At 38.5% G+C, this 23061-nt stretch overlaps 1 long non-coding RNA gene across 3 annotated transcripts; it reads left to right on the top strand.

Annotated features, from left to right (window-relative positions):
• The first annotated feature begins 8909 nt into the window (after positions 1-8909).
• LOC110940849 lies at positions 8910-14052 on the top strand. 3 transcript variants are annotated; one of them, XR_004893777.1, is made up of 3 exons: positions 8942-9273; positions 11242-13302; positions 13639-14052. It is a non-coding gene; the product is annotated as an uncharacterized LOC110940849 (long non-coding RNA). The 3 variants fall into 3 exon arrangements; XR_004893776.1 differs by lacking the exon at positions 13639-14052 and having other exon boundaries at positions 8910-9273; positions 11242-13565; XR_002593584.2 differs by lacking the exon at positions 13639-14052 and having other exon boundaries at positions 8935-9273; positions 12068-13565.
• The last annotated feature ends 9009 nt before the right edge of the window (positions 14053-23061 follow it).

The raw sequence follows: 23061 nt of genomic DNA, 5'->3' as shown, positions 1-23061 counted from the left end.
TAATATAAGATAGGTGTCCATGCAAGGACTAAAAGATAAGTCCACGTAGGGACTAAAATACGATAAGTGTCCACGCAGGGACTTATTTCAAAGTAGAAATTACATTAGTACAACTATTAAGGGCTAGTGGTCACGTTTCTTCTTTTTGCCCTTTAGTAGGTTCGCCAAGCCTTTGAGAAATCCTCGGTGGCTCTTTTTCTCTTCCTCGAACTCTCTCTCCACACGATCTAGTCGTTGGAGTATCTCTTCCTGTTCAGGAGGAGAGAATCGTGGTTGTGGCGCTTGTTGCGGAACTGGAGGTCTGGGAGGTATTGGATACCCATGAGCTGAGTAGTCCGGTGCTCCCATGTTCCCATGAGCTCCGTCAGGATAGCGTGCATTATATCTAGCCGACACCACATATGGGTCGTGCTCGTAATTGTAGTTGTAATGTGCTTGTGACGGTTCGAACGGGTTGTAAGCCGTTGGACCCGTGTAAGCAGGTATGGGTTGGTCATACCCAAATGGTGGCGAATTTGGTGCAGCTGGTGCGGAGTTCGCCTCCTGTATAGGACTTGAAGGTCCTTCTTCTTGTAGTGGCGGATAGTGGCTACTACTAGAGTGTCGAGGGGTGCTGAAGTGGATACCCCCTCCTCCTCGTGTGGACATACGAGCATTTGTCCTCCTACGCCTTGGCGGATCAGGCATTACTGGTTGCGCCGGTGGCGGAGGTGGTGGCGTAACTGCCACAAAGCGTGAATCCTCAGAGGGATCCTGTGGATGTCGCGGTTGTTGTGATGTCTGTTGAGGTGGTGTGTAGTACCACTCATGTCGGTCGAACAACGCTTGGAAACTATCTGGTCCCTGATAGGGTGTGCCATGGAAGGATGACCCATCAGAGACTTCTATCGGATGCGTGGGCGTACCACGAGCAGGTTCTGTTGGATCAGTATCTTCATCCATATGATCTTCGGAGAAGTGATCTTGTGGCCCTAATGGAACAAAGCCTGAAGGTTCCTGTATGTAGTCAGCTGGATTAAACTGACCTATGAAGTATGGAGTAGGGTCGTCATAATTTCGGTGCGATACCGAACGTTGTAGAGGTATGAAGGAGGGTTGCGGGTTGTTGGGATCATTCTCTGAATTTGGCCCGAATGAGTGCCGGTATGATGGCGTCGAGCTGTGCGAGGTGGAATGCCTCGCAGGTTCGTAAAGGTCTCTTCGCCTCTACGGTTCTTCACTCCTTGTAGTCGAAGGAGCTCGCGTACCTGAAGGTCCGGCTTCGTGATCGTGATGAGTAACGATCTCTCCTCTGCCTCTTCTTCCCCTTCCTCTTCCTCGGAATATCGCTGGCGGCATGTTTCCTGCTTTATAAAACTTTAAATACCAATAATAAAAGAAAAAGACAAAATTGGAATAACAATTCGAATTTGTCCTATGTTCTTGTCTAGACTCAAGTATGTGCAATTGTGTCACTGAGATTAAACATAATGCCTAATGTGTTTAATTCACTCAATGTTGGCTCTGATACCAACCTGTCACACCCCGATTTCCACGTGTATCACCGGTGGGCCCGGTGGGGGATTACCGTGACGTAGTTGGCAACAATATAGTCAAACCACACAATTATATGAATGCACAGCGGAAGCAAAAAGATAAATATAATTCAACCTTTTGAATGTAATATCAAGTGTATTACAGAAGTCGAATTGTATCCACAGGGGATCAAAATAATAATAAAGTATTGTTCAGTCAGATACAGCATCAAGCTTGCGAGACTTATCACGATGCTAGGAAGCTACTACCAGCCAATTTCGTGTAGTACCTGCACTTAATCTTTTTGGGAAAATACGTCAGTTTACACTGGTAAATACGTTCAACTGACACATTTGAAAATGTTTATTAAAATTGATTTGAATGCACGAGGCACAAACTCTTTTATAACTTGGGAAAATTATTAAAATCTTGTGAACGAATTACATGTCCTTTTATGCGTTCAGTAGCCCGGATCCTGTCCGGGTTAAAGATTAATAGACACACCACATTGCGTAAAACCGTAGTGTAAAAACCAACGGCTACGTCTTTTATTAATAATAATGTCGACATAATATACCGGGTGTACGCCTACACCGGGATGTCGAGGTCGTGGCCATTTTGTAAAATGATGCCAAGGATATCCGGGACAACGGTCATTAACCCCCCAAAGGCTTTTAAGTAACAAGACTGTTTAAATGAGCCGATCACATTATTCAATTAACCACCTAAGCGATGGAAGATATGATGCTCAATCAAGCGGTATTAATATACCGTATCCCAAGCCCGTATAAGGGAAAATAAGTTAAAGTATTTACCTTTGCAAGTATATTCCTTAATGGATTACGTCACAAGTAGCTTTTACTGGGGCTCCTATTCTGGAACGAAGGTTTTAATTAACCTATTAGAATCCTAACGGGTCCTTATATTGGCCGTAGCCTAGACCGGTTGGTTCCAAAATATAAATATGGTTTAATCGCGCGAAAAGGCGAAAACCGAGAATGGAGTGTGATTCCGGCCCAACAAGTTCAGAGACTTGTTTTATATGGGTTCAAGGTTCACACTCTGGATTTTGGGGTCAAAATAATATGGTTTGACCCATGTCGGCTAATTTATGAAAACTAGTTCCATAAGCCGAACCATGCGCACAATAGGCGAAACGGTTAACTATGAGAGTCTTATGCTTATTTCCTAAGTCAATATGCCTTAAAGAGGTTGTGGTATCAGTAGGATACCTTCCGTGATGCCCGTAACGAGTTTTAGTTAATATATCGCCCCGTAGGGGTTTTTCGGTCATTTTAAAGACTTTTAAAGAGCTTTTCGAGTTCTACAGGAAATCTGAGTTTCCTGAACAGTTTATAAGGTCTAAAATACTTTATTTATTATTTAAAATCAGTAGCATCTGGAATCGGGTCAAAAGACCTTGTAGAACTCAAGTTTTGGCCGAAAAGGGCATATTCGGTATTTACCGAACCGTAGCCATAACCGCAGGTTATGAGCAAGGTAAAAATTATTAAAAATCTTTAAAATTCCAAAAATGTTATTTTACAACAGTGGGTAAAAGTTTTGGTGACGAAATCTTGGTTTAGATAGGCGTTATGCTAATTGCGCCGTTTATTACAAAAGTTTCTTATAAATGCGCCTTTTAGCATAACTCTCCTTCTAGACCTCGGATTGACGTGAAACTTTAAGGACATGCTTATAATTTAGTAAGCAAGGTTATGGTCCGTTCACGTGTCCGAAATACTCGTTTTATTTTAAAAAGGCGTTACGGTCAACTTTTAGGCGATTAACGGAAATGCGTAAAAGACTCGGACAATTCATGAACCGGTCACAGAGGGTTAAACCCTCATGTAACCTGGTCCTAAGAGAGTCCTAAGGCATATCTATACCTCATTAAAACGGGTCAGAACTGAAGTCAAAGCAAAAGTCAAACTTTTGCGACATTCGGCTCCGAACCGGGTTAATATAGCAAATGGTCGATTCAAACGAGCGCAAACAAGTTTGTATACTTAATATCATGTTTTATGAGTGTCTAAACAGGTTCCATAGCATATGCATTACAGATTATGTAAGAATCGCAAAAATAGCTTTCTGTTGACTTTTTAAGCATTCGTTTGACTCGACATTTGAGCTAGTTAGAGTGGTGATCAGAGGGAACCCTTTTAGAGGTTTATTACCCACATAAATACCAACTCATAACTACTTTTGATCCGTCATAAGCCTGAGCCATTACGGATTTATTTTGAAGTCAAACCGTATTTACGACGGTTTGGTTTTTAGCTATTTACTAAGTATAAATTGAACTACAAAAGATCTAAACGACTTACAGAAGTTGAGACTTGCTTATAGAACAAAGAAGAGTGCTTGAGAGCTTTTAGAAGTGACCAGAGAAGTGTTTTGAGTTGTGATGAAAGTTATGAACACAATGTGCCTATTTATAGTCAAAGGCAAGGTCCAAGATCATCACACACCATTCTACAACTGATCATGGATGGATGGCATGTGTCCTAGAGAGTTATGGGTCGAGTAGGGGGCATCCATACTTCTGAGAAACCCATTACTCCTTGTTTGGCCGTTTAAATCAGCCAACAGCCAACAATCTGTCGTTGGGCGTCGCTTACGGACCGTATGGCTTCGGCCTTGCGGTCCGTAAGCCATAGGCGGATCATCAGCAATCATTCCCCCTCCTTACGGTCCGTAAGGCATACCCTTTACGGTCCGTAAGGGGTTAAAATAAATCTTTTTAAATCTTTTAGTAATGATTATAAAATCTTGGTAATTAATTACCTGACCTTTCGGGTTTGAAGGGGTAACTTTGCGATATGGCCCTTGATTAATTACAGTTAAGGACCTCGAGTTATTTACCCGCATTGTTAAGCCCTCGGTTAAATTTATTTATTATCCGGAAGGCCTTAAATTATATTATTGACGCTTTTAACCCTTCTCACACGAATTCGATCGTAACTTTCTCGTTTTAAAACGGAACTTCGCGAAATTTATATATTGCATTCTAGTGAGTGTATTATACTGTTACAAGCCTCGGGAACGTTAAAGGGTCACTCAGAGGTATAATTAAACATGTTGACACAGTTAACCCCTGTGGTTTGTAATCTCTCACTTTCTTCCGCGTTTCGCTTCCGTACGATCTATGATTTATTCGTTTGAAGGTACAAGCATTATTTAGGGTTACTATACAGAATATTTACCCTTGGTTGACATTTATAACCCTCGAATTTACATACTTTCAAGGTTTGTCAAAATTAGTCCTTTATTTAATGTAGATGCCACGTGTAATCAAATGACACGTGTTAACACATCATTGGACACAAAAATTCGAGGTGTTACATGCATTGTACATCATTCTTTCCGACTGCAACGATGACTGCTATAGTCAGATCATCAATAACAACGGCTGGTACAACCGCCAGCAGTCCTACATTCGCCTAAGGTGGCATAACATCTGCATGTGCATCTATGACCACCAATGGCTGCACATTACGACACCGGAGATCCCGATGACACGGACGCGTGGTAGGGACCGCCGTTACATCAACATTAACTCTTTCAATGAGTTGAACGCCGCTAGCGCACCATATGTTAACCAACAAAAGTCACACCACAGGGTGGATATTCTATAGCAGCCCACACAACTGTGCGCACACCGCTAAGGCAGGGCCACACTCGTAAAAGTCATCCAAGGGCGAGACACTGAACTACCAAAACTCAGCCTGTTCCAAGGCTCATACGCGGGACCTAACCGCGTACACACAACCTTAAGAAGATCATGGTAATTCAAACGACAATTGTCTATAACCAATCAGCGTGCGTCAGGTTTACCCAACCAATTTCCACGATGAGCAATCGTATACTATTCATTGCTCCATTATCTCTACTCACAGCCGACAACAACCACAATAAACATGGCCAGCGACTTTCTCGCACCCGGACGACATGTAAGCCTAAAATTAGTGATCTTCACTCCCGAGCTCCTAATAAGTCTAAGTGCTCCTCCCACGCTTGCACGCGGGAGCAACACTAGACTGGGGGACATGACGAGGTATGGTACTGGACCCGACCTGAGTGGTCAGACTTTCCTACTATTTATCACTTTTATATTAATATTATTATTATTGCGTACTAACCCGCGAAGCCCAGCGCGTTGTAGTTTATACTACACTAGGCTGTGGGCTCGTAGAGACAACCCCTAACTGGGCCTGGCCCATTGAGGTTAGGGTTTTCTCATATCTCCTATATAAGAAGGTCTCCACCTCCTTATTAGGTCATGAGATATAGGGCAGCACTTTGGTAGCTGGAAATAGGGGATTCTTCCTCTACCATCCGTCTCTACATTGCCCACGTTTCTCTCTTCTTGTTTACAGGTCTAGGATGAAGTGGAGAAGACGATGTATGGCGGTTCATCACCGTAGAAGTACCGACCCGCTCGGTTTATGCTTCTTCAATCCTGTTATTACACATTTTTGGTGTCATGGGGATCTTGGGAAGGTTTTAGGGATCTTAGGACACCCCCAAAAGTATAATAACATGATCAAAAGTTAGTGATCTGGTGACAGAACACACTAAGTGTTAAGTTGGGGCGGCGGGCGTCAAAGTGATAGATGGGGGTGGCAGCGGTCAATGGCCAATAGTTAAAGACTGATAAAATCCAATAAGCCTTTATATATTAGTGAAAAAATTATATGTTGTGTAATGTGTTGTTGGGTGCATAGCAAAGAGATATGCAGTTATAGTCGTCTAAAATCGAATAGCGGTTAAGGTCCGCTATATGATATATAGGTTATAGCGGTGATATAGTAGTAATTTTTATACAATCATAATTTATGTATTTATATATATATATATATATATATATATATAGGATTAGGTTCAAGAGTGAACACTAGTGTAGCTTGCGAACTGAGTGAACTAATCCTGGTCATACACGTGTGTAGATCAATGGTCATGATTTGATGTTGAAATACACTAGTGTATTTTACGATTTGATGATGAGATCCTGGCCATACACGTGTGTAAATGGATTTGTTCACTCAGTTCGCAAATACACTAGTGTTCACTCTAGAACTCCACCCTATATATATATATATATATATATATATATACCTTTGAAAAATATTAATAGTAATATCAAAATTCATAGTAATATCATTCCAAATATTAGTAGTAATGTCTCCACTTCAAAACATAAAACCATAAAAGTGTCGATGTTCGAAACACGATCTAGTTATAAGCAATGAAATCTTCCTCCGAGTCTACATCAACCAAGGAATCCAGATGATGAACTGTGAGTAACAGACGCGGCACTAGCTTCCAGCGATTGAAAGATTTAGCTTCGATTTAGGTTCAATTTAGCGTCTAGATGACGAACAGCTTCCAGCGAACTCAGAAGAACCAGTATGCGTCCAATGACATTGGTCGTACATAATAAATTTAGGTTTTAATTGGTCGTACATAATAGATTTAGGTTTTATTTTGTATACCGCTAAAATCGATGCTTTAACCGATATATAGGTTTCCAAATAGCGGTATTTAGCGCCGTTAATAGTAGAATCGCTATAGGCCACCGCTATTTGGACCGCTACACGCCCTGAGGTCCGCTAACCGCTTTAGAACGCTATTGACTGCATAGGCAAAGAGGCCACAGTTGTGACATAACATTCATTTTTTGTTGTCAAGTATTCCTTGATTTGTAAGGCCATGTGTAGTCATAAAATCCCATAAAGCCCTTTGGTGGGGATTATGCGACAATTGGTGGAAAAGTGCAAGAGGAGGTTTTATGGGGGGTTATATCATAAGAGGGTGTAGTGGTAAGGGAGTTATATAACCCCTTCAATTATACATACATAGTGGAAGGTTCAAATGAGAAGAAAATTTTTGTAAGAATAAAAAGAATAAGTTCTAAACCAATAGAAATGCTCCATTTTAGTTCATTTAATATGTGTATTTAATGTTATTAATAAGGGCATATAGGTAAATTTCTAATTGTAATTAATTAGCTAATTTATTAAACTTGTAACTCCCATTTTAAATATACTTTCAAGATAAAATAATTTAGGGTGAATGACAATTTTCGACGTGTAAGATAAATTTTAGTATGTGAAGGATAAATTTTAGTATGAGTAGGATAAATTCTTAAATATATATGATAAATTTATATATGCGTAGAGTAAATTTCGGTAAGTGTAAGATATATGTAGGATAAATTTTGAAATGTGTAAGATAAAATGCTTTTTTTTTTTGCTTTATTAATGAGAGATAACATAATTAATGGGAGGAGTTATAAACTATTTAATGTTTTACCATTATGCCATTTCTTCTTTTTCTTCTAACATTAAATTTCTTCTCAAATGAACCTTCCCCTACATACATATGTATGTAAATATATGTGTGTGAGTGGGGAAGGAAGGGGCATGATGTGATAATTTTCGCGAGGAATCAAAAATCAAACCCTATAGCGCCGACTGTTAGGGATGGCAAAAATATCCGAGCCCGACGGGTATACCCGAAACCCGACACAAATGGGACGGGTATACCCGATACCCGACGGGTATTGGGCAGGGTATGGGATTAGTTTTAAAAATTTTCGCGGGTATGGGATTAGGTGATACCCGACCCGATTACCTGAAACCACATACCCGTTTACCCGAACTATATACCCGAAGTTTTTAATTTATATTTTTATTTTCCATTAACCCTTATCTATTAGTGATTTATTTTAGTATGTTCATAACGAGGAAAAAGAAATTTTCTTTTAGCATATGTATTTGATTGTATTTATATTTTATATGTTGTGAAGTGTATAAATATAAGTGTATAAATATTATAAAGTTATTATTAATTTATGATAAAAGTTATATGTATGTAATGTATTTTTAGTTTATAATGGTTGTTGCATAAAAAATTATATAATAATTATAATAGTAAAAAATGTATTTGGAAATCCCAATGTATATCTTTTAACAAACTAATGGGTATACCCGATACCCGCGGTTATACCCGGTACCCGACGGGTAATTACCCGACAAATACCCGACGGGTATTGGGTCGGGTATGGGACACAATTTTACAACCGGGTATGGGTATGGGATTACCAATACCCGACCCGAACCCGACCCATTATCATCCCTACCGGCTGTAATGATGTTGTCGGGCACTATAGAGCGCTATACCACTCTCCATCGTGATATAAGGCCCCATTACCGAGGGTCTAATGGAAATGTATTAATAATCTAAATCCTAACAGGTCTTTTGCTATGAAAAATTCGAGGCAAACAAAACAGAACCTTGGCATATAAATTCCACAAGAAAAATGTATCAAGAAATCACATACGTTATGGTGATATATTAAAATTGGTTAGGTATCAAGAAGTCAAATACATTATAAGTTATACATTACGGGCGGGGTTGATCCTAATCGGTCGGCTTCGGTTCTCACACCAATTTTTGTGCATCTTTATCCGATTTATGCAATTCTTCCTGCTGAGTTAATAAGGTCCAATATATGTTGCACCATGGGCCGTGACCAGTATACCCTCTGCAGCCCATGGCCCGTATTTCGCATTTGCAAATTTCAATTCTGAAGGACGCTATAAGTATAAACACCGTTACAGACCACAGGCAAACCAAAATTGGGGATCTGAAGAAAAGATGTTCGGAAAAACAAACGAGGCTCCGGCGAGGGAGTAGGGGAGTTTTTAAAGGGTTGTTGCCCCTCTCTTGCCACAACATCATCATGTTGAGCCGGTGAGTTCATCCCCATTTCTTGCTGAAAATCAACAACCCTTCAACAGAAATAGAAAATAAAATATATAAAAGAGTAAATTACAATTTTCGTCCTTTGAAATGTTTTGAATGAAAGGGTACTTCCTACCTCTTTCTCTCTCTCTCTCTCTAGAACATACACTGTGTTTCCGAGTTTACTAAGGGGGTGTTTGGCCTAGCTTTTATTTCTTTAGAGATGGCGATGATGTTAATTTCTGTATGGATTATTTTCCGAACATCGTAATCGGGCTTAGGGTTAGATCCGGCCCGTATCTTGGCGGGGCAACCCGGATGGTATGTGAGATGCAACCGGTGTTGCAGCCATGACGGTGTCCGACCCCTTTGTCTGATCTTCAAATTACAGATCTGAGCCTTAATTCTCTTCGATTTGAATCATCAAATGCTTTGTTTTAAATTTATCTTATCGTTATGGTGATTTTGCTCTATCTTTTATGTGTTGGTGGTGGTGGTGATGGTGCTAATTGTTTGAAAGTACGAGGCAATGATGATAAATGTAGGTTGAGCAAAATAGGAGTTTGTGGAACCGATCTATATCTTGGCTGGGCAATACAGTTGGCAATTGTTGCGTTTGGAGATTCTCTCTGGAGTTTGCAACTGCAATTGCAGCCATGGTGGATTGGGCAAAAACAAGCTCCAATTCACAAATCAGAGTTTGGGGGAACCGAAAACTCAGACAATACCAGTGAGGCAGCAGAGGGAAGGGGTGTTGCCCTTCTCAGCAGTCGATGATCTTCGATTCCCCCCCAAGTGATGAATTTGTCGTTGTCTGAGTGGATCGAACGAAGGTTGAAACAGACCGTATCTTGGCGGGGTAATATCTGGAGGCTTCTATTTGAAGCAAACGTGATGTTTGCATCCATGGCGGTAAAATGCCATTTTTTACACCGCATAAAAAAGAGTAAAATGTCATTTTTGTCCCTGAGGTTTGGTCAGTTTTGCGACTTTTGTCCAAAGGTTTGTTAATTCCATCCATTTCTCTGTTAAGTCAGAGGTGTTTTCATACTTAAAATGAAAAAGACCGAATTGCCCTTTGTTGCTGTTGTTCCATATATAAAGGCTATGACGATGAAAATTATTTCCGAGCAAACTCGGAATTTATGGATTGGATCCGTATCTTGGCTAGGCACTCTGTCTCTGAGTTTGACACATGCAATTGTGATTGCAGCCATGGCGGATTTTGACGATAAATTCCGATAATAACCTATCTGAGCCTCAAAACCTTTATTGCTGGAGATAAGAACTGTATAAGAACATCTATACCTAGAGGTGCACATTTGGGGGGTTTTTTCCAAACTGGTTCAGGTTGAAATTGTTTCGGTTTGGGTCAACAATGGTCAAACTAGTATTTGGTAAAACCAATTTACAGGTGGAAAAGGACCAGTTCAGTTTAAAACTGGATCTGGTTATTAATGGGTTTCAAGGGAGGAGTTCTCAAACTGGTGGTCGGTTTAAAACTCAAGGGAGATTGAGGAGGTTTTGAGGGTAACTTACCTTTGCCATTTGATCCTCCGATCAACTATGAGTCGATGATTTTGATGCCGATTCGCCCTAACCAACTTAGCTACTCTGTCTTATCTTTCAAACAAACAAACAAACAAACAAACACTTGATCGTCATGTTGTTCTATGTTTCCGAATCTTAATCTGGCGCCTTTGCTGGTGCAATGTTGTTCTGCGGCGGTGACGATGAAATGCTTTTTTTGAGCAAAGTCGGAGTATGAAGACCGGATCCGTATTTTGGCGGGGCAATCCAGATGGCAGCTGCGATTGCAGCCATGGCGGATTTTGGCATCATATATCCAACTACAACAGATTTGAGCCTCTTATCTGTCAGCTGATTACCCAATTTGTTTACTTTTTACTCGATTTATGAAGTTTTTAAAAGACGTGGTTTTTTTTTTTTTTTATCCAAAAAGGGTTTGTGACGCAGCTTGTTACCCGTTTCCCTTTTACTTCGATGATGAGATGTTGCTGCTGCTGCTGTTGTAGTTACATTAGAAAAGGCTGTGACGATGGAAATTGTTTTGAGCAAAATCAGAATTTACCGATCGGATCCGTATCTTGGCTAGGCAAAATCAGAAAATCTACTGTGATTGCAGCCATGGCGGATTTCAACAATAAATTCTGACGATAACATATCTGAGCCTCAAAACCTATATCCTTGGAGATAAGAACATCTATCTCTACCTAGAGGTGCACGTTTCGGGTATTTTTTTTTTCCAAACCGCTTCGGTTTGGGTCAACAACAGTCAAAACCGGCCCTTGGAGAAACCCTTTAATAGGTGGAAAAGGATTGTTTTGGTTTGAAACTGGTTCTGGCTCGGCTCTAACCAGCTCCAAGCCACTTTCATAATCGGTTTCTCAAACCCTTTTAGAGGCGATGTAGAATTTGTCGGTGTCCGAGTGAATCCGAGTGAATGGAACGAAGGTTGAAACAGAGCGTATCTTGGCGGGGTAATATCCGGCTGTTGAAGTAGCCGCGATGTTTGCAGCCATGGCGGTTTGTTCTTTCTTCTCACTATTTACATATCTGAGCCTCTCTTAATTCGACAACAGCTTATGATTATAATATAATAAAATCTGAGGTGTTTGTGTTATATTGTGTTTTGAATTTTGATCAAGCAAATGAGGATTTCGTCTGTCTCAGTTTTCTGCTTTTAATTGTGTGAAAAGTAGGAGGCTGTGATGATATAATGTAGTGAGCAAAAGCGGTGTTTGTGGATCTAATCTGTATTTTTTTGTTTTTTTTTAACTAGAGTGGGTTTAAAAGCCGGTTCTTATTTGGTCAACAAAGTTGAAATCGGATTAAACCCGAAACAGTTTTAGATGGCAATTGTTGTATGTGGAGGTTGATATTCACTTGCAACTGTGATTGCAGCCATGGCAGATTTCAGCAATTCAAGTTCCATTGCAACATATCTGAGCCTTTTAAATGTTTGTGCAAAGTTTGATTATCATACTAATTGTATACGTAAGTTTACTACAGTTTTGAATTATGTTCGTGCAAAGTTTGATTATCATACTAATTGTATACGTAAGTTTACTACAGTTTTTTTTCTGACTGGTGCAAGCATGGGTCTGTTTAAATGTTTCACGGTCTGACTGGTGCAAGCTCGGCTTCGGCAATTTTTTTAACTACAATATGCTGTTTGCATTCTGTATTAGTTTCTTGCTTTTTTTTTCTTTCTATTTTGTTTTGCTTCAGCTCCCCGTCGTAGCATATTTTTGCCTTGGTTTTGAATATTTTTGGTGAAAAGGACAAGTGTGTATGGTTCGTTGACCAGGGAGAGGCTTCTCAACAAGATCCTTGAGGCTGCTAATTGAGAACAAAATTTGCTCGCATTACAATTCATATGGAACAAATTAAACATGTTTGGGGGCGGTATTAAACATGCTTCCGACAAACGTATCGTTAGTAAATTAGGGTAGGGTTATCTCTTCTACACTGTGTCCTTTTTGTGGAGTTACCCCCGAAGAGGTCGATCACCTTTTTTATCAATTGTGGACTGGTGAGTGATTTGTGGCGACAGGTTTTATTGTGGTGCAAAATTCCCATATTCTGCGCAGCCTTAACAAGGGAGTGGGTCGATTACCATCTTTCATATGAAATCACATTGGAAGCTTCTTTGAATCTTCGAGCAGTTTTTCCTTACAGTCTTGTGGCGTTGGGGAACAAGGAATGACCAAGTTTTTAATAATGAGAACTCTATGAAATCACATTAGAAGAGGCTGAAACTATGTCTTCTCTTTATAGATCAAATACAGTGGAAATTTAATCTCATTAGATTGGGCTTGCTACTTTGCTTAATGTGTAATTGTGTACTCTTTTCTAGTTTCTAGCTCCTGGCTAGAACCTGTTCGTCATCTATCGGCTTATCACTACTTTCTGGTACAATTGGGCGGCGAGGAAGGCGATGGTTGAAGCGTCGACATGTGTGGCGGTGATGGAGAAGCTTTGATCTAATGACTTTCAGGTGACGAAGAGAAAAAGGTATCTGATTCTTTTAAGAATTACGAGGTGATTTCTACCTATAGCTTTTGGTTGTCGTCTCAACACTAATCAGTCTGTTTTGTGTTTGAGTTGATTAATTTTGTGTTTTAGAGTTCTTAATTAATTTCAAATCAGTTCATTAATTTTGTGTTTCACAAGATGTCTTTGACACCAACACTGAGAAAGTAGGCAGAGAATGACTTCTCTTTGTAATGACGGTGCATTAGATGAATGTGGTTTGGATAAATAATGTTTATAAGTTTTTTCTCCGTTCATTTTTGACTGGTTGATCCTTTGTAAGAATGCAAGCTCACCATTTTTGGCTGTCACAATCAGTGGTGCTGGTGACTTGAGAACATGGGATGGCGAGGACCAAGATGACGACGGTGTTAAAAGTATACTTTTTCCGGCAACCATTGGACCAATCAAACAAGATCTTGGTTTTCAACAATTCATCAGATTTACCGTGAACCCTCTTGACGTACCTCCCATCCATTGCCGTCAGCCCTCACCATCATTCAACCTTTTTTATGTTACTTGAGATATCAAGGTGAAGCGTAGAAGAAATTTTACAACTCTAGCTTGGGATGATTGGTTTAAGTTCAACGGTTGTGCTAAACTACGATTTTCTTTGTGTGTGTTTTTTTTACCGAATGTATTATCTTCATCCTACTAAATCAATAACATCATTTCTCCAACTTTATTCATAGGAGATGCGTTCAACATAAATGGAAGATAGATTTAGCCTCAGCCTAGTTTTATATAGTTTATTTAATTTTTCAGGTCATCCATCCAGTGGTGTTCAGAAAATGAGTGTTCTTTATTACATTACATTACACCTATAACATTTACGAATATGCATGTACAGTAGCTGCCACCTGCATGGCAGGTGGTCATTGGGTGCTTTTTGTTTTATCATTTTCTATTTTATATAGTAGGTTATAACTTATAAGCAATATTTCATCAAACAGTTGGTACAACACACTTGCGTATACTTAGAGGGCGTTTGGTTCGCGAATGTGTAGGAATTGGAATTCCTATCGGAATTGGAATTCCTATCGGAATTGGAATTTGGTGGATTCCTTTGAAATCCATAGATGTGTTTGGTTGATAAATGTATTAATGGAATTAGAATTTAAAAATACCTAAAAAGACAAAATTACCCCTAGTTATAAACAATTGGCAAAAGTTTTAAAAACAACTATCTTAGATAAAAATTCTAAAAAATCCAAAAAATTCAAAAGTATCAAAAAAATTAAAAAATAAAAAAAATCTAAAAAATCATAAAAATTTCAAAAAATCAAAAAAATTTCTAAAAAATCAAAAAAATTCTAAAAAATAATAAAAAATTCAAAAAAATCCTAAAAATAAAAAAATTCAAAAAATTCTAAAAAATCAAAAAAATTCTAAAAAAAAATCCAAAAAATTATAAAAAATAATAAAAATCCAAAAAATTCAAAAAAATCGAAAAAAATCAAAAAATTATTTTTTTGAATTTTTGAATTTTTTTATTTTTAGAATGTTTTTGTTTTTTTATAATTTTTTGGATTTTTTATTATTTTTTGGATTTTTTAGAATTTTTTGAATTTTTTATTATTTTTTGATTTTTTTGATTTTTATAGATTTTTTGTTATTTTTTGGTTTTTTAGATTTTTTTTGGATTTTTATTATTTTTTCAATTTTAGAATTTTTTGATTTTTCAGAATTTTTTGGATCTTTATTAGATTTTTTTATTATTTTTTTGATTTTTTTAGAGTTTTTTTATTTTTTATATTTTTTTTTGGATTTTTTATTATTTTAGAATTTTTTTGATTTTTTAATTTTTTATTATTTTTTTATTTTTAAGAATATTTTGGATTTTTATTATTTTTTTTATTTTTAGAATTTTTTTACTTTTTAGAATTTTTTGGATTTTTTATTATTTTTTTGGATTTTTTAGAATCTTTTTAATTTTTTGGATTTTTTATTATTTTTTTGGATTTTTTAGAATCTTTTTAATTTTTTGGATTTTTTATTATTTTTTTGATTGTTTAGATTTTTTTTATTTTTTAAATTTTTTTTTTTGGTGTTTTAGAATTTTTTGGGTTTTTTAGATTTTTTATTATATTTTAGATTTTTCAAATTTTTTTGGATGTTTATTATTTTTTTATTTTTTTGGATTTTTAAGAGTTTTGTAGAATTTTTTGGATTTTTTATTATTATTTTTTTGATTTTTTTATTATTTTTTGGTTTTTAGACAAAAATAAAGAGGCGAGGGGTTATTTCCGTAACTTTGAAAACATTCCCGTGGTTTTTTAGACTTTCCTTTAAAATTTAGAAGGAATCTGAATTCCATTAAATAAGGGATTTTGTTGGAATTGAAATCTAATTCCTTTCAACTAATTTATCCAAACAAACACACAAATGAAATGAATGGAATTCAATTTCCAATTCCCTTGAAATCCTAAGGATTCCTGTCAACCAAACAAGCCCTTAGGCTTGCTTGGTTTTGAATCCCTACAAAGTTTCTTTTTTTAATTACGGATTGTGCAACCTAATAAAAGTTAAAGAATAAATTGTGTAATTTATTATTTTTTGTCTTTTATCTCCTTTTCCTCTATTTTTTTTTGTTATTTATTTCCTCTGTTTTTTTATATAGTTTTCTCTTCTTCCTAATTTGTTAATTTTAAAATCCTATCTTTTTAAACAAATAACATGTTAACGCTTTTTATCATACATTCTTCCTGTAGCATGCTTTGAACCTTACTAGACGTAATGTTTTTGGTTTGTAGAGTCTAACAATTTTTTTTTTCAATTGGGAGTTTCTATTTCATTCCACACGAAAAAGGGCAATTACAAAGCAATGGCAGGTAGTCGGGCAACAAGTTGCGCCGCCACCCACTTTTGAATAGAAAAACCAATTCTACTAAATACAAAGTTTGAAACCTTTAGCGACGAAGAATTACTCTTAACGACTTTTTGAACCCGATTCAAGAGTCGCACAGCGTCAGGAGCGAGACCACCAAAGGTATCAAAAGCAAACGAGACAAACACATGTTGATTCTCCCGGCAGGCTTTCTCATGTTTTGCCACTTTGCTCGCCTCTGCCTTGAGCACCGCTTGCCCTACGACAAAGCCCTTGTCCTTGAGCCCGACAAGGGGGGAGACTCCAGTTAGATCTACACAAGCGTGTTTCCCCCTTCCCATCCAAACAGAAGGATGTCCGCTGGGCGTAAAGTGGACCTCCCCTCTAAGGGGCCAGTCAGGAAATTTACTGGAGCCTCCTTTTTGGCAGAGATCCCGGCCCACTTAAGAACATCGCATAACACATCTCTCACCCAATCATGCCGATATTTAAACCCCGGTAACTCTTTACAGTGGATTGCGTGCTCGCCGAAAGAATCCAAACACGCTTTGCGGCATACCGAACATGGCTCGTCAACTGGGAACAAAGGAATCATCAGTTGGTCTCTAAGGATAGCACGGTATTCCACAGCCGACATGTGTTGCCCCAAGCCTTCAATAGGTGCGACATACAGAAAATCCTGAGCATGTAGGGCACGTAGACATTCAAACACAGCTCTTTACCGAGGGGATAAAACAAACTTCTCTTCAAACCTCTTGACAATTTCGCCATATAAGGCATTCGCCAGAATTTTCTGGGATTTAGGAGGAGCGGTGTCTTTAATGTAGAAACCGCCAATATCAAGGTCGGGAAGAGAACTATGCAAACGGTCCAACGCACTCCTGTAATCGGAGTCTAAAACATCCCCACCACATTCTCGAAGTATGTGGTCTTGTAAACCCCAAGATTGGGTCCTTGAAGCCACGAAAGCATATGAAGAGGCATCCTCAGCCGTACAAATCCCTAAGCCTCCGAACCGGGTCGGGAGAGAAGCCACAAACAAAAATTGAATTTGAATTTTTATTTCTTAATATGTTTTTTAACATGTGTTTGGTTTGTAGAGTCCAACAAAAATTGAAATTGAATTTTTATTTCTTAATAATTTGTCTGAAATAAGAACCTAAATTTCATTTTTGTTTGGTTTACAAATAAAACAACCACCATACCCAATAAATCCCCCAAATAGCAAAGCAAACAGTAGGGTCTGAGGAGGTGGATGTAGGTAAACATTACCTCCATCCCTAGGGACAGAGAGACCGCTTCCAGACAGAACCCCCGGCACTAGTAACATAAGAAGAAAAAAAAAGATATAGACATAGGCAACGACCAGATAACAAACATAAGGTTGTGGTGCGTAAAATAGTAAAGTAGAAACATATAGAGAAGTCATAAGACCACAAGTGGATGGGTAAAACAGTAAAGTAGAAACATATAGAGAAGTCATAAAACCACAAATAGCCATAGATGCAGAAAGATAATCACATCCAAATAGGAACTCTAAGCCCCTACAAATCAATCAACTTAGGAACCCCCATCCCTTCTCTCTCTCTCTCTCTCTTAAAAGTCTTTAACCTTAATCCTACGTCTCCATAGACCCCTAACGTGTACCATGTCACACCCTGGCTTTGCGGAAGCGTGGTTAATTTGGTGTGACTTCTTAATACCATAGCTTAATCATAACAAAGCTATATGAATTAAAATATGCAAGATCATCCATTAAAATAAAAATATCAAAACATTGTCTTAACGGGTTAACACCCTTTCAACCATAAACTTGTCCCACAAACATTACAACCCTAAACATAACATAACATAACATGATTCGAGGACTGTGACTTGTCCAGGAAAGAGTCACATTCCCCAAACCCTGGATGACCTCGGTGACTAATGCAGCGGAAAACATGCCATACCGTGCCAGATCTTTAATTCCCTGAAATACATGTAAGTTGAAAAATCAACAATAATGTTGAGCGAGTTCATGCGAAAAGTGAGTAAATAAACCTTTGTATTTATCAAAAACCCTGGTATGTAGCAAATAAGGAAAAAGAGATCACCAATGGTTTGCAAGGCCATTGATATGTGTGAAATGCAAGTAGGAAGGCTCAAACCTAGCAAATTTATGCGTCGGGAACAAAGTCATCCCAAGGTCCGTTATGCTGGACCTGGGACTGGGCTCGCTACACCCAAATAGATCTACCGCTCCTGCCCCTCGGTCCTACCCTGAGGATTAATGACCTCAAGTTTCCGCCTACCCATTCACATGATCTAAAAGTAACAAACCTCCTTACGCTAACCATACCATGTATAAAGTATTCATAATCAATGTAACATGTATTTCACCCCCGCAGTTTAGAAAACTGAAAACAGTTAAGAGAAAAGGGGGACATGAACTCACAGTCAGTGCGTCGCTATACCAAGTACTCCGAATGTCAGGCAGCTGTGCAACGACCTACATGTGCTAATTCTATTAGACGGATGGCCGTGCCTTAGCTTTATAGTTTAAGTTTTGGGAAACAGTTAGACAACCGTTCCTTGTATATACTTGGTAATTAATTTCCTTCCCAAGGATGGGGGATTTAATACATGTGTATTTGTATCATCTCATTAAGTCCCACTTAATATATTTTTACTTCTCATTCCAAAATATAAATATTTTTCTCAAAAATATTATATTTTCTCTTCACTTAATACTTTCCAAAATAATACGTTGACAAAATACGCGTTCATGAGTATTTCCGTATAAAGCGTAAGTTACGTTTTAACGATTAAGTGGTAATAATAATTACCGGTGTAACTTATATGTTCGTCGTGTAAGCGTTTGTATTATTTTGGGTTCGTCAACGTTTGTAAATATTATTTTTACTCTAAAAATAATATTTATATATTTTCACAAAATAATCATAAACAGTGTGGTGAAAAATATATTTATCGCATAAATATTTATCACGTTTAGTTTTTGTGAAAATCCCACCTCTGATTATTTAATAAATAAAGTCATGGCGAACTATATTTTGAAAACATCTCAAAAATAGTTTAACACTTGTAAATAATTCTAAGTGTTAGATTTTAGAAAAATTTCGCCAGAGTTTCCCCTGTAACTGGAGGTGGCCACGCTTTCAAGCGTATCATTTTCTTTTACAAAATCACTTCAACAATTTCTTGATTCAATCAAACAATTTCCGACACATCAAACTAATCGACTAGTATGTAAATCGCATTATTACATGAACTTGTAGTTTTTCCGAAAACTATAGTGTAGATCTCCTTATATTTGGTGGATCTTTGCATAAAATAGTTTAATCTTGTAAAAACCCCGTTTTTAGAATAAATCATTCTTTACAATTTCCCGTCATCTTTCTCAAAGATTGTTATTTTGTCGAAACTTCTTATTTCACAAGTGTTTATACACTTGTGGTTTGTAAAATCATATTCATTAGTTTGTCATCCGACTTTTTATAAAACATGATTTTCTCGACACTTGGTTCTACGAAAATACCACTTGCACATACGTAGATCCGCTAGTTTTAAACACCATTTTACTAGTAAAAATACTTTTACACAAGTTCATGTTTCTCGTGTGGTAGAGTTTCACCTTTTAACCCTCGTACCGATAGAAAGAAGCTTATGTCAAGATCTATGATCTTAACAAAGTCGGGTTAAACGATGATCAGAGCCACCACAACAGATCGGGCCTCAATATTCACCATATTCAAATACTACAACTTTTACACAAGTTATGATCTTTTATCCAACAAAATTCAAGTTTTAGTAAACTTTAAAGATTCAAAAGATGGGTTTCCGCATTTTAACCGTTATAATTCATATTAACCACCTTAGATATGTTCGAGAGTGAGTTTTAAACATTATACCTCTAGCTCGGGGCTAGGGAAGAATCTAGGCGAAAAGGTGGTGGATAAAAGCTAAGTAACGAGGTCCTTCCGCTTCCGTTTGCTCCAAGCTTCCTAATACGTGACCCGTGAAGCTTGTATATACTTGGAATGGAGAGATCAAGATCGAACAATGGGTGTGTAGGTGGTGGGGGTTTCGGCCGAGAGTGGGGAGAGCAAGAGAGAAAGAGTGTGTTGGGTGATTAAGTGTGAGAAATCTCATGTGTTATGTCATGTATTTATAGACAAAAATCTTGTTCTTGATCCAATGGTTAGTGTGCTCCCTAGATATTAAACATAACTTAATTAAATAATTAAAAGTTGTACTCTCTAGTTACATGAGGACCAAACCGGCCCAAGGGGGGGGGGTCACTTGGTTCGATTTCAATTGTGTAGTTAGGACTTAGTTACGTTAAGTAGGTTAACTTTAGGGGTTAACTCCGTTAGTTAAGTGTTGCGTTATATCACGGGTGTTAGGGTAATCAGGGACCCTAACTGGCTCAGAAAAAGACTAATAATATTTCTGGCAATATTTTTATGTTCCGGGTATAGTCCGGTTGTTCGGTTGGATTGTAATCCGTTAAAGTGCTTAAGTAATCTTTTAAGCGTCGTTAATAATATTTTTAGTGACACATCTTATTCTGCAAAGTGTCAGGAATGTTTCCTCATATTTTGGCACTTTATTAGTTAGCTAGAAGCTGGTATGTTAATAAAAGTGCTGTGTCCTGTGCTTAGAGTACGTTTTAGGCACATCCAATCATTATATCTTATTCCTAAAGACGCAGTTCTACAACCCTTGTATCCCTACACACACTATGGGTGTAGTAAAATATTTCTGGCTCATTCAGGCCTTTAGAGGCAGTGTCTGCCTGATGCTGGCTTTATCAGCATGTTCAATAGGTTATCCGTTCAAATGCTACTGTGCTTTTGTGCATCATGTTTGTCACTAGAGTTCAGTAAGTAAATAATGTAGTGACGGAAATCAAAGTATGATGCAGACATGTACAAGTATCAACAGTCAAGTAGCAGTTCATCAGGAATCTCAGTTAAGCACAGTAATTAAGCAACAATTAATAGTTAATTAAATCGTACGGATACCTGGTTTAGTGAGGGTTGTCAAATTCTCCCCCCGTTAGAAAAATTTTGTCCCGAAATTTTAAATTCTGCTTGTAGAAGCAGGGTCAGGAAATAAGTGGGGGTATTTCTCTTTCATTTGGTCCTCACGCTCCCAGGTGAATTCAGGACCATGTCTAGCATTCCAACGAACTTTGACGAGCTTGACACTGCTCCGGCGGGTCTTGTTAACTTTCCAATCCGTGACCTCGACAGGTTCTTCAACGAAGTGGAGCGTGTCATCAACATGAATTTCGTCGGTAGGAATGGCAACGTTATCTTGTGTTGGACTTTTCTTCAGATTGGATACATGAAATGTATCGTGAACACCATTTAGTTCGGCAGGTAGGTCCAACTTGTATGCTACTAACCCGATTCTCTCCAAGATCTTGAACGGTCCAATATACCTCGGGTTCAACTTTCCACGTTTCCCAAAGCGTGCCACACCCTTCCAGGGTGATACCTTCAACAAAACCATCTCACCAACCTCAAACTCTAGAGGTTTCCTGCTTCGATCCGCGTAGGCTTTCTGCCTGTCACGAGCCGCGCTGATACGGTCTCGGATTTGCGCGATCTTATCTGTGGTTTCCTGTACCATTTCAGGACCAACCAATTGTCTATCACCTGCGTCTGCCCAACAAAGCGGTGATCTGCACTTGCGTCCATATAAAGCTTCAAACGGCGCGGCACCAATACTGGTGTGGTAGCTGTTGTTGTATGAAAACTCAACCAGGGGTAAATGCTTATCCCAGCTACCACCCAAATCCATCACACATGCTCTCAGCATGTCTTCTAACGTCTGAATCGTCCGCTCACTTTGGCCGTCGGTCTGCGGGTGAAAAGCAGTGCTCAGATTCAACTTTGAGCCAAAAGCTTTCTGGAAGGATTGCCATATCCTTGACACGAACCTTCCGTCTCTATCAGAGATAATAGAGAGAGGTACTCCATGGCGTGTAACAATCTCTCTCATGTAAATTTCGGCCAGTTTGCTCGTATTATCCTTCTCTCGGATAGGTAGGAAGTGTGCTGACTTCGTTAAACGGTCCACTATTACCCAAATGGTGTCATGGCCTCTTGGCGTTCTTGGCAACTTCGTAACAAAATCCATGGAGATTTGTTCCCACTTCCACTTGGGAATCTCTGGTTGTTGCAGAAGTCCTGAAGGCTTCTGGTATTCTGCCTTAACCTTGGCACATGTTAAGCACTTGCTCACATAAACTGCAACATCGCCTTTCATCCTAGGCCACCAATAATAATCTTTAAGATCCTGGTACATCTTATCCGCTCCAGGGTGGATAAAGTACCGTGACTTGTGAGCTTCATCGCAAATAACCTTCCTTAAACCACCAAACAACGGAACCCAAATCCTGTTCTCAAAACACAACGTTCCTTCCCTGTTTGGTACCAATAACTTCTCCATCCCACGGAGATACTCTTCTTCAAGGTTTCTTTCCTTGAGAGCCTCTTTCTGCGCTGCACGGATGCGCAAAGAAAGATCGGTCTGAATAATCATTTCCAAAGCCCTAACCCTTATGGGCTTGATTCTCTCCTTTCGACTTAGGGCATCGGCGACCACATTCGCCTTCCCTGGATGATACTTAATCTCGCAGTCGTAATCATTCAACAGTTTTACCCATCGTCTTTGCCTCATATTCAACTCCTTCTGGTTGAATATGTGTTGGAGGCTCTTGTGATCTGTGAAAATCGTACACTTCGTACCATAAAGGTAGTGTCTCCAGATCTTTAAAGCGAAAACTACTGCGCCTAACTCCAAATCATGAGTGGTATAGTTCTTTTCGTGCACTTTCAGTTGGCGTGACGCGTAGGCAATAACCTTTTGACGTTGCATCAACACACAACCCAATCCTTGACGCG

The sequence above is a fragment of the Helianthus annuus genome, chromosome 5 (genome assembly GCF_002127325.2).
Source record: "Helianthus annuus cultivar XRQ/B chromosome 5, HanXRQr2.0-SUNRISE, whole genome shotgun sequence".
In the NCBI taxonomy this organism is placed as follows: Eukaryota; Viridiplantae; Streptophyta; class Magnoliopsida; order Asterales; family Asteraceae; genus Helianthus; species Helianthus annuus.
Note: the sequence above shows the minus strand (reverse complement) of the source record. Positions and strands in the feature narration are given on the sequence as shown.